The sequence below is a fragment of the Mizuhopecten yessoensis genome, unplaced genomic scaffold (genome assembly GCF_002113885.1).
Source record: "Mizuhopecten yessoensis strain PY_sf001 unplaced genomic scaffold, ASM211388v2 scaffold617, whole genome shotgun sequence".
NCBI lineage: Eukaryota > Metazoa > Mollusca > Bivalvia > Pectinida > Pectinidae > Mizuhopecten > Mizuhopecten yessoensis.
The window spans coordinates 33,440-49,258 of record NW_018403636.1 but is presented as its reverse complement, the minus strand read 5'-3'; the positions used below and the strand labels follow the sequence as shown (position 1 = coordinate 49,258).

At 34.4% G+C, this 15,819-nt stretch overlaps 1 protein-coding gene across 2 annotated transcripts in view; it reads right to left on the bottom strand.

Annotated features, from left to right (window-relative positions):
• LOC110451104 (POU domain, class 6, transcription factor 1-like) overlaps window positions 1-15,819 on the bottom strand; it is a 72,183-nt gene that overhangs the window by 55,979 nt on the left and 385 nt on the right. The window lies entirely within an intron of this gene.

Here is a 15,819-nt window from a genome sequence, read left to right as displayed (position 1 = left end):
ATTTGATACCTGTATTATACATACATTTGATACCTGTATTATACATACATTTGATACCTGTATTATACATACATTTGATACCTGTATTATGCATACATTTGATACCTGTATGTGTACTGTCATGGCTATAGAGCTGATACAGATGCTGCCTAAAGCATCAGACATAAAATCTATATGATACATGTAACTTTCACATACAAGTATAGGGTATAATGTTACCCATAATGTTTCTCATGTTTTTTAACACAAAACAATTGGCACCTGTGTACTTGTACATGTATATAATTTAACACGACTGATACATTAATATATATTATGTATATAATATTCATAAATTATAATAAGATATTTAATGTTTTTACATGTAGGTAATGCCGAATGTTAGAAGGTAGCTCCGTTTCATCCTCAGCCGGCTTTCTAGTTAAATATACACCCTATATTAGTAATTACATTAATAAATTCATGTGGTTGCTATGGTAACCATTAGCTATGGTGGAATATACACACTCCTATACACTACAATATAATACTACAGATTTAATTATAGCACTCTAAGTCTGCCTTCTTCATGTCACAGTGTTAAACCACCTAGTCCCTTCTCTCTTCTAACTAAACACAACAAGTATTCGTTTTGAAATTCAGAATGAGGTTTTCAGGATATAAAGGATAAAGTGATATAAAAAAGGTAGTGAAATGTTGCTGAAGTCAGTGGGACTACTTGTATAGCTAGAGGCCAACCTTAAAAATTGCCTGCTTTCAGCTTCCCTATTTACATATTTTCATTATGCAGGTAGGTAGGTAGGTAAGGTAGCTATAGGTAGGCTAAGGTAGGTAGGTAAGGTAGCTATAGGTAGGCTAAGGTAGGTAGGTAAGGTAGCTATAGGTAGGCTAAGGTAGGTAGGAAAGGTAGCTATAGGTAGGCTAAGGTAGCTATAGGTAGGCTAAGGTAGGTAGGCTAAGGTAGCTATAGGTAGGCTAAGGTAGGTAGGTAAGGTAGCTATAGGTAGGTAGGTAAGGTAGGCTAAGGTAGGTAGGTAGGTAGGTAAGGTAGCTATATGTAGGTAGGTAAGGGGTAGGCTAAGGTAGGTAGGTAAGGTAGTAAGGTAGGTAGGTAGGTAGGTAAGGTAGCTATATGTAGGTAGGTAAGGTAGCTATAGGTAGGTAGGTAAGGTAGGCTAAGGTAGATAGGTAAGGTAGCTATAGGTAGGTAGGTAAGGTAGCTATAGGTAGGTAGGTAAGGTAGGCTAAGGTAGGTAGGTAAGGTAGCTATAGGTAGGTAGGTAAGGTAGGTAGGTAAGGTAGCTATAGGTAGCCAGTTATCTTTTTTTTATTTCTATAAATGTAATATTTCTACACAGAAACACTCAGTTTGAAGAACTTTTCATAGACAAATATTTTGAGGTGGCAATTTTTTCAACTTCGCAATCAGTAAGGAAACCACAAACATGTGTTTAAGCATGGTCTTACCAAGTAGAATGTGATGTAACTGTAGACATTAAACCCTATGATAATCTTAGGAATAATTGGTTCCTCATAACCACTCTAATCAATAAGACACAATATATATAGCTATCTATAGAGTACAAGATCTCCATTCTCTCGTGAATAATTCCTCATTTCACGCTGGTAAAGGCTTTTCTAGATCAAGAGCTTAATATACAGACAATATTAGATACGATGGCTGAAGTACCTCACACATTGTAGACACCTGTACGCCTGTATGTCTTACAGATTCTCTGCCGTTACAAGATAACACTTATAATTACACTGTACAGGCAATTTTAATGTTCTATCAGTGGTTAATTGTCAGGACCTGTACGTGTGTTATGCAGTAAAATTCTCATATCATCATATTTTCTTTAACTATATCATATAATGACTCTATATAAGATGTCACAATTGGACAATAAATGTCATCCCATTCAGACCTTAAGATGGTGTGGTTGAAAACTTGATGCTCAAGTCAGAGAAAACATTTATATTCAATTCTAACTAGTAATGTAAAATAAAAAGAATCAATCTAGAACTTGCTACCCATTCATCTGAGTTCTATGAATATTGTACTGAAGTTTTCTTACTTTAAGTTTGGTAAATTTTGGCAAAATAAAAACTAATAGACTTAGTAACATTACTTTCTTTAATCTCATTTGAGATGGACCTCATTTAAGATACTGCATTTGATTAAAACTTTGGAGGGATACTCAGGGGAAGTCCGAAGATTTATGAAATACTGATAAAGATTTATGAAACAGACTATATGGGTACAGGGAGATCATCTGAGGTGAAATACACACTAACGATATTGTCAATAACGAGAGCGTCTACCCCTCCACACAATTACACAGTATAAAGACACTTTTGTACAGCTGGGTGTGTATGTGCTTGGCATCATGAGATTGCAATCAGTAATTCAACATTAAAATGCATTTGGATCCATATAATGTGTTCTGATAATAAGCAGACTTTTTTAAAGATTAACAAGCGTTTTGATATGGATTTTTGCATTAAACTTTTCCAGCACTTAAAATATTTTAATCAGATGAAACTTTAGTGTTTCGTGAGTATGTTCATTGTATGTAATCTAAATGTCTAAATTTCTTTGAGCCAGGGAAAATGCAAGATTTTTTTTTAAGGAACATGAATTACCAGAAGACATTCCCAGACATTCCGCTCTTCAAACTGCATTTTGCATCAAAACATTTTCAGTAACTTTTAAATTAGAATCTAAAAGTAACAACAAAATACCATTTAGGAAACTTTTGAGACAAAGAATTTCTTCTGATAGCTTTGATCAAATTCAACATTAATCTCTCACAAAGACATGAAATTTTCTTGTACATGTACTGCATTTAACATACTTAAAATAAAATGAATAAATGCACAATTATAGACACATTGACACAAAAACCTGACTTTCAGTTCAGATTAAAAATACATGAGTTATATAATTTATGTTAACAAACTTTAATGTTCAGTGTTTTAGGTTTGGATGTTTGTCACCGATGTTATATTTTCCTCGTTGATGAAATGTATCCCAACAACCATACCTGACCGTTGATTTATACATCAACATTATAAAAAGCTATTCCTCGAATAGATTTCATTGCCAATGATAATAATAGGGGTACCCCCGTTACACTGATCACCATGATGCATTCCTATAGAATTAAGCTGTATGGATTCTTCCACACAAATATAATGAACATTGATTTTCTTTGTTTCTCTCAATAACATGACTACAGGACTTAGTGATGGAACCTTAAGGCATTGCACTTTAAAACAACTAATTCCTATGGATTTTTCCTTCTGCTATAAATGTGTACACATCAATTATGAGATTTGAACGATCTGTATTCCGCCAGAGGAAGTCTGGAAATTCACCAACATCGGCCATTTATATTTTAACCTTGCTGCATACATAAACAGCCTTGCTATAATTATGACACAAATATTATTTATTATTACCACAATATTATTAATGTGGACACATATTTCTGTGACAATTTTTTCACTTAATGTTTCGATCATCAAATCAATATGATACATTTGCAAATTTACAGGATTCAGTTTGACCTAATTATAATGTTTCAGAAATTTTAATCATATTGAACCTATCATTAACATAAGTTTTAAGTCAAAAGTATATTGCACTCGGCATTAATATTTCAGCGAGATGTTTATTCTTTTAGAAATCATATTTCAGTAAGAGGAATATTTTATTGGACATTCATGTTTTAGTATTTATTCTATTTGACATTAATATTTCAGTAAGAAGCTGAAAGATATTACTAAAGTAACTAAAGCTTTGACAAATATTTTCTAACGGTACATTTGTAGTATGAGCGACCAACATGACTTGGAGTACAGAAACACTGAAATATGAATTCTTTCTAAATATTGTCATGCCTAACACAGGAACACACCTTTATGAAGCTTAAGGTTAGCCTAACACATGTGTACAGGAACACACCTTTATGAAGGTTAGCCTAACACAGGAACACACTTTTATGAAGGTTAGCCTAACACAGGAACACACCTTTATGAAGGTTAGCCTAACACAGGAACACACTTTTATGAAGGTTAGCCTAACACAGGAACACACTTTTATGAAGGTTAGCCTAACACAGGAACACACCTTTATGAAGGTTAGCCTAACACAGGAACACACTTTTATGAAGGTTAGCCTAACACAGGAACACACTTTTATGAAGGTTAGCCTAAAACAGGAACACACCTTTATGAAGGTTAGCCTAACACAGGAACACACCTTTATGAAGGTTAGCCTAACACAGGAACACACTTTTATGAAGGTTAGCCTAACACAGGAACACACTTTTATGAAGGTTAGCCTAACACAGGAACACACCTTTATGAAGGTTAGCCTAACACAGGAACACACTTTTATGAAGGTTAGCCTAACACAGGAACACACCTTTATGAAGGTTAGCCTAACACAGGAACACACTTTTATGAAGGTTAGCCTAACACAGGAACACACCTTTATGAAGGTTAGCCTAACACAGGAACACACTTTTATGAAGGTTAGCCTAACACAGGAACACACCTTTATGAAGGTTAGCCTAACACAGGAACACACTTTTATGAAGGTTAGCCTAACACAGGAACACACCTTTATGAAGGTTAGCCTAACACAGGAACACACCTTTATGAAGCTTAAGGTTAGCCTAACACATGTGTATAGGAACACACCTTTATGAAGGTTAGCCTAAAACAGGAACACACTTTTATGAAGGTTAGCCTAACACAGGAACACACCTTTATGAAGGTTAGCCCAACACAGGAACACACTTTTATGAAGGTTAGCCTAACACAGGAACGGACCTTTATGAAGGTTAGCCTAACACAGGAACACACTTTTATGAAGGTTAGCCTAACACAGGAACACACTTTTATGAAGGTTTATCAAATTACGTTGTTGTTTTATTAATTGAGTGGCATTGACAACTCTCAGTCTCTGAGTGGACTCGGAATCGTTGAGAAGTACCAAAGAAGTTCCAAAAATGTCTGTTAAAATGGTCTTTTAAGCTGGGGATGTCATGACAACGACCCAATACATAAATGCACACAAAAACAAGCGTAACACTGTATTCCCTTCAACTACATATATATGTTGCTATGGAGCAAATTCAAATGAATATCAAATATTGTATTACTAATTTACAATACATTACGCTCAGGGGATACAATGAAGGGGTAAGTAGTAAGAGATGTAAGAATATGGTTATTCTTATTTAAATGTTTGAGATTTAGATCTTTCCAACAGAAAGTCAATTGATTATTATGCACAAAAGATACTGGTCAATAAGTGATGTTGGCTAATTATCATTTTTATCCATTCCAGTGAGGACACTGGAGATATAGTTTTAACTCACAAGGTAAAAATAATAACCACAATTTAAGTTGAATTTCTTATTTCTCCCATAACCCAAAAAACAACTGAAAACATTTTGACGTCTCTGTGGTAAATTTACCATGTGGAATTAAATAAACCCAACTGGTTCAGAGTGATGAAACCAATAGCAACTCTCAGAGAAATATAAATAATTCTACTCCGGAATCTATGACTCAACAGCTGAAATGCTCACTCATTGCTATTCCACAGGGCACAGTGTTAATCAATACAGTTATAAATGATAATGAATGTTTTAAAAGCTGGCTCCCTCCAAACCAATCTATATTGGGTCACCACGTTATATTAGTATGCACATGGCCTAGTCCTACTCAACAAGCCAGCTTACTAACAATATCTGGTCTCTCCAATTTACCAGTAATCAATAACGGTTTATAATGAGACGATTCTGTTATATGCTATATCAATAGTGACAATCAGCGCTCTGCCGTTATTATTACGCAAAGATGACAAACGACAGGACATTATATGGAGTGAATAGCCTTTAGTCAGCATCTAAAACCTCCATCAATAACTTACTCTCCAAATAAAGGGAACAAAATCAGAGCCCTGTGGGAGTTACATGTACATCAATCTGACCAGGTCTGCCAGCGTTGCATGTTGTCCGGACGTGGCTCATTGGGTTTACGTCAAGCTCAATCGCACGGAACAGAACTTTTATATTAAACATCTTGATCTTTTTGTTTTATATATCTAGATCTCTGCACACAGATCTACACCTTTGAAGTTGTTTTTCTTTGTCCTTTATATTTATACAAAGATAATTGTAAGTTGTAGACCACTTTTAGGAGTTAGAACATATTTTTTTTTAAATTGTTTTAAGTAATGTTGCAGAAAGGTATAATTTTAACAAACGTCATGACCTATGGCATGGTGAAGTGGATAAGTTCCCAGTTTATAACAACAGGTCTGGGAACCATCCCAGTGACAGAGATGTTTTTATGAAAAAAGAACTTAAAACTATGGCATTTCTTAAGTATATATAACCCATTACTATGGTAAATGGGCAAGCAACACTTAGTCAGAAAAATAACCAATACATTGGAATTCTTATTTGTTGGAGATGCAACAAGGTGTGCCGAGACTCTCTACTTTAAAGGATAACCAACCAATTTAAGTAAATCAGCTGATTTTGTCCATTTGATTTCAGAATCTCTCTTAATCAAACATTGCACCATAATATAGCTGAACAATACATTGTACCTTGAAAATGTTTGTGCTTAATTTCTGTATTTTTACAATGATTTAAAATCTTTTAGTGGTTATCTCCCCCTTGTAACCCTTATCTCAGACACCTTCAAACACTAAAACAAACTTTTTGGCCAAAACACAGTTCTATATTTTGCTGTTCACACATAAAATCAACACAGTGTTTATATATCATTCAAAAAATCTGGAAATCCAGAAAAAAAACTAGAACACTGACAGGTCAGTAAGGGCCCCGTCTTGTGGCAATATATCCCCCATAATCATCAAGAAGCAATCTGCCCATATAGCCAAGCTTGACGTTTGACATTTGGACTTCAAAAAGAATCGCAAGGAAGCAAAATAAACATTTTACATGTACTTTGATGTGAGTCTAGTTTCCTTCCACCTCCATATTTGCTGGGCTAACAGAAATGTAAATACCAGTGCAACACTCATTTGTTAGCTTTGATTTGTTTTATTTCACCTTATAAACCTCCTCCATCAAGAGCCAGGGTCAAAGTCAGAGATCCACTTTGTCTTTGACCTTTGACCCCAAATGACCTTGACCATTAACCCAGTGACCCTGATCTTTGGACAGTTGATTTATTTTTTAATTCAGACCAACTTCACTTCTTAATATCATAACAATATGTTCATCAGTTTTGACCCCAAAACTTGACCTTGACCCTTTGGACCCTGTGACCTGGACCTAAGGTCAGTTGACTCTGTGTTAAGTTCTGAACAACATTGATTCATAATGTCATAACAAAATGTGCATCAGGGAAAAGGTACAAAATTTAACCTTCACCTTTGACCCATTGACCTTGACCTTTGGTCAGTTGACTCCTTGTTTAATTCTGATCAACTTTGCTTCATCATGTCATAACAAAATGTTCATCAGTGAAAAGATGTAAAATTTGACCTTGACCTTTGAACCTAATGACCTTGACCTTTGACCTTGTCTTTTAACCTCAATGTGTTTTTTTGTGAACTGAACATCTTGACCAAGTTTCATGTACATCGGTCCATAGATACCAAAGTTATTAGCCAGGAACAAAATTTGTATGACTTTCCAGCTGGTTTCGTCTACTATTTGTTAACAAGGTTTACATTACCTATGGATTGACTATATAAAGCTAATGCTTGCAGTACTGTTAGAAAATTGCATGTGAGTTTGTCTTAAGCTTATGAGTACAAAGAATTGGATAGATTTGATTTCTATTGTTGATTTAAGAATATAACGAAGTCTGCAACACATATTTGTTCGGCCCTGTATGTCAGACATTGCTAAGGTCTTTGTTATCGGAAGCAAATTTGTGTCGAAGATATACACACATTCAATTATATAATTATCAAGGACATAAGGAACTAGAGACAGAGCTTGACATACTAATATTTCAAAATAGCAATTAGCAGAAAATTGGAAAACTGTCTATTTCTGTATATATGTAAACTAGAGTTATGCTACGTCTACCAAACAGGACACTAATTTCATTTGTGAGGGGAGCAAGATAAAAATTTTAAGCAATTTTAAGTTACTAAATGCAGCAATGCAAGTGTGTCCAAGAAAGGGGAAGTGACACTATTGTCACAGCTGAGTGGAGCTTGGTGTAAAGTGATACTATTGTCCCAGCTGAGTGGAGCTTGCTGTAAAGTGACCCGATTGTCACAACTGAGTGCAGCTTGGTGTAAAGTAACACTATCGTCACAGCTGAGTGGAGCTTGGTGTAAAGTGACACTATTGTCACAACTGAGTGGAGCTTGGTGTAAAGTAACACTATTGTCACAGCTGAGTGGAGCTTGGTGTAATGCGGCGTTCACACAGTGCGGATTATGGCTCCCGTTTGAGATCAGAAAGCGCTACGACATGAAAACCGAAAAAGTCGGATTACTATCCTCAATGATCTGGAATGTCCTATCATTGTCTGAACACAGTCGTATACGTTCGTCACAGAGTCTTACGGATCGTGAATGGTCCGGAGAGGTCGGCCAAGCACTCCCGACAGTTAGGTACGTGCCGTAACATTCGGGAAACTCAGCCGATTTTGTCTAGTCAGATTACAATCGTGACTATGTCGTGACAGATTCTGCTGTATCTGATCAAAATCGTAACAATATCCTGTGTTGTCTGGACGGTGTCGTGTGGATCGGGATGCTGTCGTGATGAACGGGCAAGATTTGGAGAAATTTGTCATTGCCATTTCTAGCTGATTAAGTCCAGATTGCTGGATGCAATCTGGACTTAATCGGCTAGAAACGGTTCACTGTCCGGTCACAGTCTGAACTCTGTCGGGACACATTCGGTCGTTTTTTTACCATGCAGAAGATACAAAACGGATCAGATTCGGCTTGAGAACGGGAGAATCGGGACGAATTCGGCTGGAAACGGCTGAATCGGGACGCTCCTTGAACAATATCTGATTGTTGTCATGATTAAATAAATGTTTTCACAAATTTGTGAATTTCCCGCCACGAATCACAGGAGTGGTCCTATCAAGGACGGCAGTAAAAATCTATTTTCACAGCTGAGTGGAGCTTGGTGAGGCGACTTAACTCTAACGCTACCTGCCTCCCCAAGCCGCTGGAAAATAAACAAGAATCAGGTTTGGGGACGGGACAACAATTCCACTGCGAGATAGACTGAGATGAAGAATGGCTTACCAAGTTTGGGGTAATTTTAAGTGTCTATTGGGTGATTAAACACAGTGAAGTCTCAATAACTGGTGATGGGAAAATAATAACTGAAAAATAACTAATTTATCGACACAAGAATTGAAAAGCAGATAAATTGGTAAAGTTTGGCAACCTATGGAAAACAAGTTTGAGAATGATAAGAGTATTGTATTTTCTATTCGTCTTATCTCAAAAAATTCTTTGAACTAGCATCATGCATACCTGATTTCAAAATGCAATTGTTGATGAAAGGACTATGTATGGTTTGGACCTGTTTTGGCCCCCAAATGCATCAAAATTAAAAACCTTTAAATGAACTTTGAAATGACTGTTTTTTTAATTTCGAATACTTCCCAAATACTATAATGAAAATATTTATTTATAATTCTAATTATTGTTGCCATGGTAACAAGTTAAAATTTGCAATTTACATAATCGTACTGGGGAATTATTCAAAATTAAAGAAACAGTCATTTGTAAGTTCTATTGCAAATTTTTAATTTTGATGGATTTGGGGGCCAAAAAAAGCCCAAACCATACATAGTCCTTTACAACTAATAGAACAGAAACCTAAAAGGCTGTTATTGTTGTTTAATAAAGTTATGTGTTTAGCATTCAATGAATACCGGTAGAAAATATGTAGTATAATTATATAAGCTTCGAAATACTTTTGATTAAGTCATTTGTTTTAAAATTTATCATATATACACAACACACAAGTTCAATGGTTAGCCTATACGACTGATTGCAACTGATCACTTAACATGTATGTGTAAATGTTAACTATCATTATGAAAATGGGACAGATTCCCATTACTATCTGTAACATAGTGTAATTAGTCTAAATATAGATCCTATCTATATATATATATATATATGTACAATATATAATTAGCTACCATTGTCTGAACCAGGCTTGATTTATTTCAGATTCCAACCGTACCAGTTATCTTCTCAAACAAATACACCACCCATCTGATGGCCTCTCATCAAATTATGATAAACTTACAAAAGTCCTCATAAGTTAAAGAATTACAAATTCTGATTAACATAAACATAACAACATTTATTATCAGTGAATTACATTGATCATCATACCAGATGTAAGTGGTTGTTCTAGAATTAATTTATGAAGAAATGATTATCCCTGAATGGGGCCCCAGCTCTGAGATTCATTTGAGATTCCAGCACAAGAAGATTTTTCTAAAGCTAAACACTGACAGATGCAGACTCCCAGAACCTCATCACTTGGCTACTATAGCGACGACCCTAATGGATCAGCTATTGATTTTGTGCCCAGCACTTCCATTTGTTGCAGGAACAGAGCTGCTTTATGATGGTACCATTATTACAGTGCTAGCCCCAGACCATCCTAGAATATTCCTAGTTTATTGATCCAGCCACAGCCAGCATAATGTATAGGAGGCTGGCTAGGTCCTGGACTCCTGGCTACATGTTATAGAACACACTGGAGCTCCTATAAATGTCCAGTTTTCCAGACTTAAGTCTGGAGAATGTGACCAGGGTTAGCATAAACCAGAATCTCCAAAACGTCACTATAAAGGAAATCTCCAAAACGTCACTGTAAAGGAAATCTCCAAAACGTCACTATAAAGGAAATCTCCAAAACGTCACTGTAAAGGAAATCTCCAAAACGTCACTATAAAGGAAATTTCCAAAATTTCTGATTCATTTTTCAGAAACTTAATCTTCATTTCCTTTAATTTTCTGAAGAATGAATCAGAACTTTTCACCTAATGATCTGAAGCTGAAATATAATAGCAGTAATATATTATGAACCTAATAAAAGTTGAAACAAAAATAAACGTTATTATAAAATTTTCACATGAACTAAAACCAAACTTTGTTTAATTTCTTGAATTTAATGTTCATGTCATACCTAGTAAAACATGAACAAAATTACTATGGGAATTAACTCAGTCAATCTAGTTTAGGAAAAAACAAAATTTTCATTGAAGATGGGATACCATTTATTTTTATATTTTATATTTTTAATTAAAAAGATATTTAAATCGCATTATCATTATTTGTCCTATATATCAAAGAAATAATCCAAATCAAGAGAGAAGATAAAAGTGACAAAATAATGATTTATAGTTTTACACTTAGAGTGAGTTCACCACATAAAGCTATCCTGATCCTCATTGACTAGGAATAATTTGAAGAAAGTTCGGTCCAAGCTCAACTATCAACTTACAGATTAAAAAGCTGTCATTGGAAACTTTTGACTAAGTGAGCCCAGAGGTGTAGTATAGATGCTGATCACCTAGGGCTCATTGTAAACATAAACTATTGGGGACATCTGATCCTCATCATGTAACGGTCATTTTATGAAATGTTGTGTTACCTCTACTAATAACTTTCATAAATTACACCTTATTTTCATCAAAATCTGACTGATGGTTTCTGAAGAGAAGTTGAAAGTAGTATTGTCCAAGTGAAAAATAAATGGGGAAAATGTAATCACCATAGAATTTGTAACTCAAACAAAGGTTGAACGCCCTAGGACTGTATCTTTTGTAAATTACTAATAGCTTCCATCCCCCTTCCCTGTGGAATATGACCTTATCATTTTTGAATTGCCCATTCTTTTGAGTAATTTATGAATTACATAAATTATAGCAAATTATACATTTCTGAAGTAATTAAAATTATCTAAAATGCATTCCACTTCACAATATATGTATATGTAACCATTTGAAAATTTCAAATGTTCCTTAGTCTCCAATGATAATCACAATTTGGACCAAGAGTTTGTTTACCAACATACCCTGATAAATCCCTGTGTTCATGATTAGACATGTAAATATCAAGTCTTAACTCTTAAATATCCACCAAGATCCAAATAAACAGCATATCTTATCTCTCGTATCATCACATAATTTATATAACTTTGGAACAACATCAGGGCTTTGAGAAAATCACTGAAGCTCTAAAGCTGGTGGCAAATAGCTATTAATATCTTGTGTTCCACTTGGGAAGTGTTGTAGAAGTATCCTGGAATGTCTGGAATGCTGGGTTTTAATGCTTCAATAATTCAGTTCAACAACTTCTCTGTTATGAATTATTTCTTTGAAATATTCCACTCAAAAACAGCTGGCTTTATTATCATAACTGGCAAGTAATGCAAATTGTTTTTACCTGAAATTACCTTTCTCAATTAGACTTCTAATTTTATCTTGAATGTACATAAGGAATTTAAACAACCCACCATCTTCAGGCAGTGAACGTGCACAGGTTTAAATACTATAGCTCATGTATTCTGGGTAATGATGCAGTTTTAAGTATTTCATTTACCATGCATTACAGGCAAAACACTAGAAATTCCACTTTAAGTTTTTCTGTATATATACAGTAACCTCCCCTTAATTTAATTCTCGATATATATAACAGTAGCTAAATTGGACCAGGACACTTCTGCTGAGCGAGTAGCTCCATTGGTAAGAGTGATATTACAATTTGAGGCGCAGGTCAAGCCCTGCTGATTTTTTTCCAATCAGAACACTGTTGTAGATTATATTTTGTTTATTCAAACTTAATTGTGTTTTCATAAAAGTCCCACAATGTATGATTTTCTTTCAGAAATGTTTATCAAGACAATAGTCATGCTATTTCCAATGTGAAGTTACAGTGTTTGGCAGTGTACTGGGATCCTTACATTGGCCGTGCCACAATGTGTCAGAAACACTGCCGTCGTAAAAAAATCATAATTATTAAAAGTATATTGGTATGAAAAGATTTAAAATTGAAATGACTTACATTTGTGTCAAGTATAAACATGCAAGATTTTTCCCCAATTTGGGCCAAACCTTATTCTGTTCCATGTCAAGGCCAAACCTTATTCTGTTCCATGTCAAGGCCAAACCTTATTCTGTTCCATGTCAAGGCCAAACCTTATTCTGTTCCATGTCAAGGCCAAACCTTATTCTGTTCCATGTCAAGGCCAAACCTTATTCTGTTCCATGTCAAGGCCAAACCTTATTCTGTTCCATGTCAAGGCCAAACCTTATTCTGTTCCATGTCAAGGCCAAACCTTATTCTGTTCCATGTCAAGGCCAAACCTTATTCTGTTCCATGTCAAGGCCAAACCTTATTCTGTTCCATGTCAAGGCAATACCTTATTCTGTTCCATGTCAAGGCCAAACCTTATTCTGTTTCATGTCAAGGCCAAACCTTATTCTGTTCCATGTCAAGGCCATACCGGAATCGAAAGTGAAATAACCAATTTTTAGTTACAAGGGTACTGTCTGTATGTATCATTACGCAAAATGACTATACCGTACTATGTCGCAATTTCGTTCCTTTTATTAGTAGGAATATCAAATACATTTGTTATGGTGAAAGAACTAAACACGCATATATTTAATATATTATATACAGGGGCGGGTCCAGGTGAGGGCGTAATGGGCGTACGCCCCCCCTTTTCAAAAAAAAACAAAAAAACAAAAACTATCGTCATCTGCCAATATTGTATTGAATATGGCAATTGATCATATTCATTAATTAAACACATACTCTGATTTCTTTTTATATGCTCCAAGTCAGGAACCTTTACATTAGTGCATTTCACAATTATTTTATTTTTTTAGCAAAAAAAAAGGTCCAAATTTTTTTTCACCTCCCTCCGCTCGGCGAAAGATTTGATTCAACGCCTCCTCTTTCAAATATCATAGAAACGCCCCTGATATATACGTCTGGCAGAAGCAAAATATATTTGTAGTAGCAGGGACCTATGCTCATTAGCTGTCTTTTAACAGAAAAAGTAGTCATGAGTGCGTGAAAATTCATTAATTCAATAAAAATTGAAAACATGATTTCCATCGATAAAAAAAAAGGATTTAATGATAAACATGTTAAATGTCAAACTGATTTAATACTTGGGCTAATTTGTGGGTTAAAGGTAAAATTTCAGTAACGTAATGTTGAAAATGTAATTCCTTTCGATTTTGTAGAATCATGTTAACCCAATAGAGTGCCAACAGACAAGAAATACGTCGTCATTTTAAAGTAGCCCATTGCCCGGGACATGCATGAAATTATGTAAATCATCAAGTTCTTTACGGCACATTAGAAAATAAAGGTGAATTCCTTTTTATATCTTTGACATGCGAGACCTCTTGAGTGTGTTTTAATGGAAAGTTAATAACATGTAAGAAAATAAGAACAGACAGTTTTATCCTGCTGATAAGAAAAAAGATTTAAGATAAGCGGCAAAGTACCTTATAATTAGAGTAACACTTATCTGACCTCATATGCAAACAGTGTTACCAGGAACATGAAAGTTGCATATGAGGTGAATAAATTTCCAAAAACGTCTTAATATCAGAGTCACCGGACAATTATATCTACTAATTATTTTTTCAAACCCAATAATTGTACAAGATCAGCTTGCACCTGAGCGTATATCGTTAAAATCTGTACACCTGCAGAATCAAAGTTTAGAATACTTTACTATGTTCACGCCTAAACAATTAGAGTAATTTTATAAACAGTTATTAAAATATAATTATTTGATGATCACATTTCAGTTACTAAATAAATTATCCTTCATTTTTATATAAGTTTGCATCAGTCAGATTTTCTGTTTTAAAACATATTTGGCAATTCATAAGTATTTTTCATTTTTAATCATATAAAAAACATGACTTGATAAATAGAATATGGTAACAGGGAAATCAAGCTGTTCATATACAAACAAAAAATACTTAGCAAAAAAAACAAAAACAATAATTAACTATTTTTTAAATATGCATAAAAAATATCCGTTACAAGAGGTTAATATCGTTACAAGAACATTTACTGCAGAATTAAAAACTTGATCATCCATGTAAAATTTTACAAAACCTCAACGTACAAAATAATTTTTAGAATTTATTTTTCCGTAAGAAAAGTACTGTAACCAAAAGATATTTTTGAGGTTTTATTATATTCATATACATCATGTTTAAAATTACATAAATGCATGAAATATGTTTTACATGTAAAATAACAAAATACTGTTATGCATATATATTTTTTTAATTGTAAAATAAGATATGAATGTTAATATACAGTTTCGCACTGATGATCACAAACCATGTTATTTAGAGATTTTTTTTTTATAGTTGCCAGTAAAATTACAAATCTTGCAAAAATACTCCCTCAGTTTAAGGTTATGTAATGTTAATGACATCTATAAGCTATAATCATACTCCATTACATGTATGCATTATTTTAATAAATTATAGCAATTTTCAATAATATATCACATTATGCAATTATAAATTATGATAATAGGACATCATTTCATATTCCAGCCCATATCATAAATATATTCTCTGACCTTAATCGTTTATATACATCTACATGTGCATCTTCCAACGATTTATTTGTAGTTTGTCTGACAACCGATTCGCGCGCTGCAGCAGGGATGCTGAACTCCGCGCGCAGCATCCATCTTCTTCGCCGCTTCAGCAGCCCAGCGCTTAAATAATGGAAGCGCTGTATCGATTTCATGAGAGAACAAA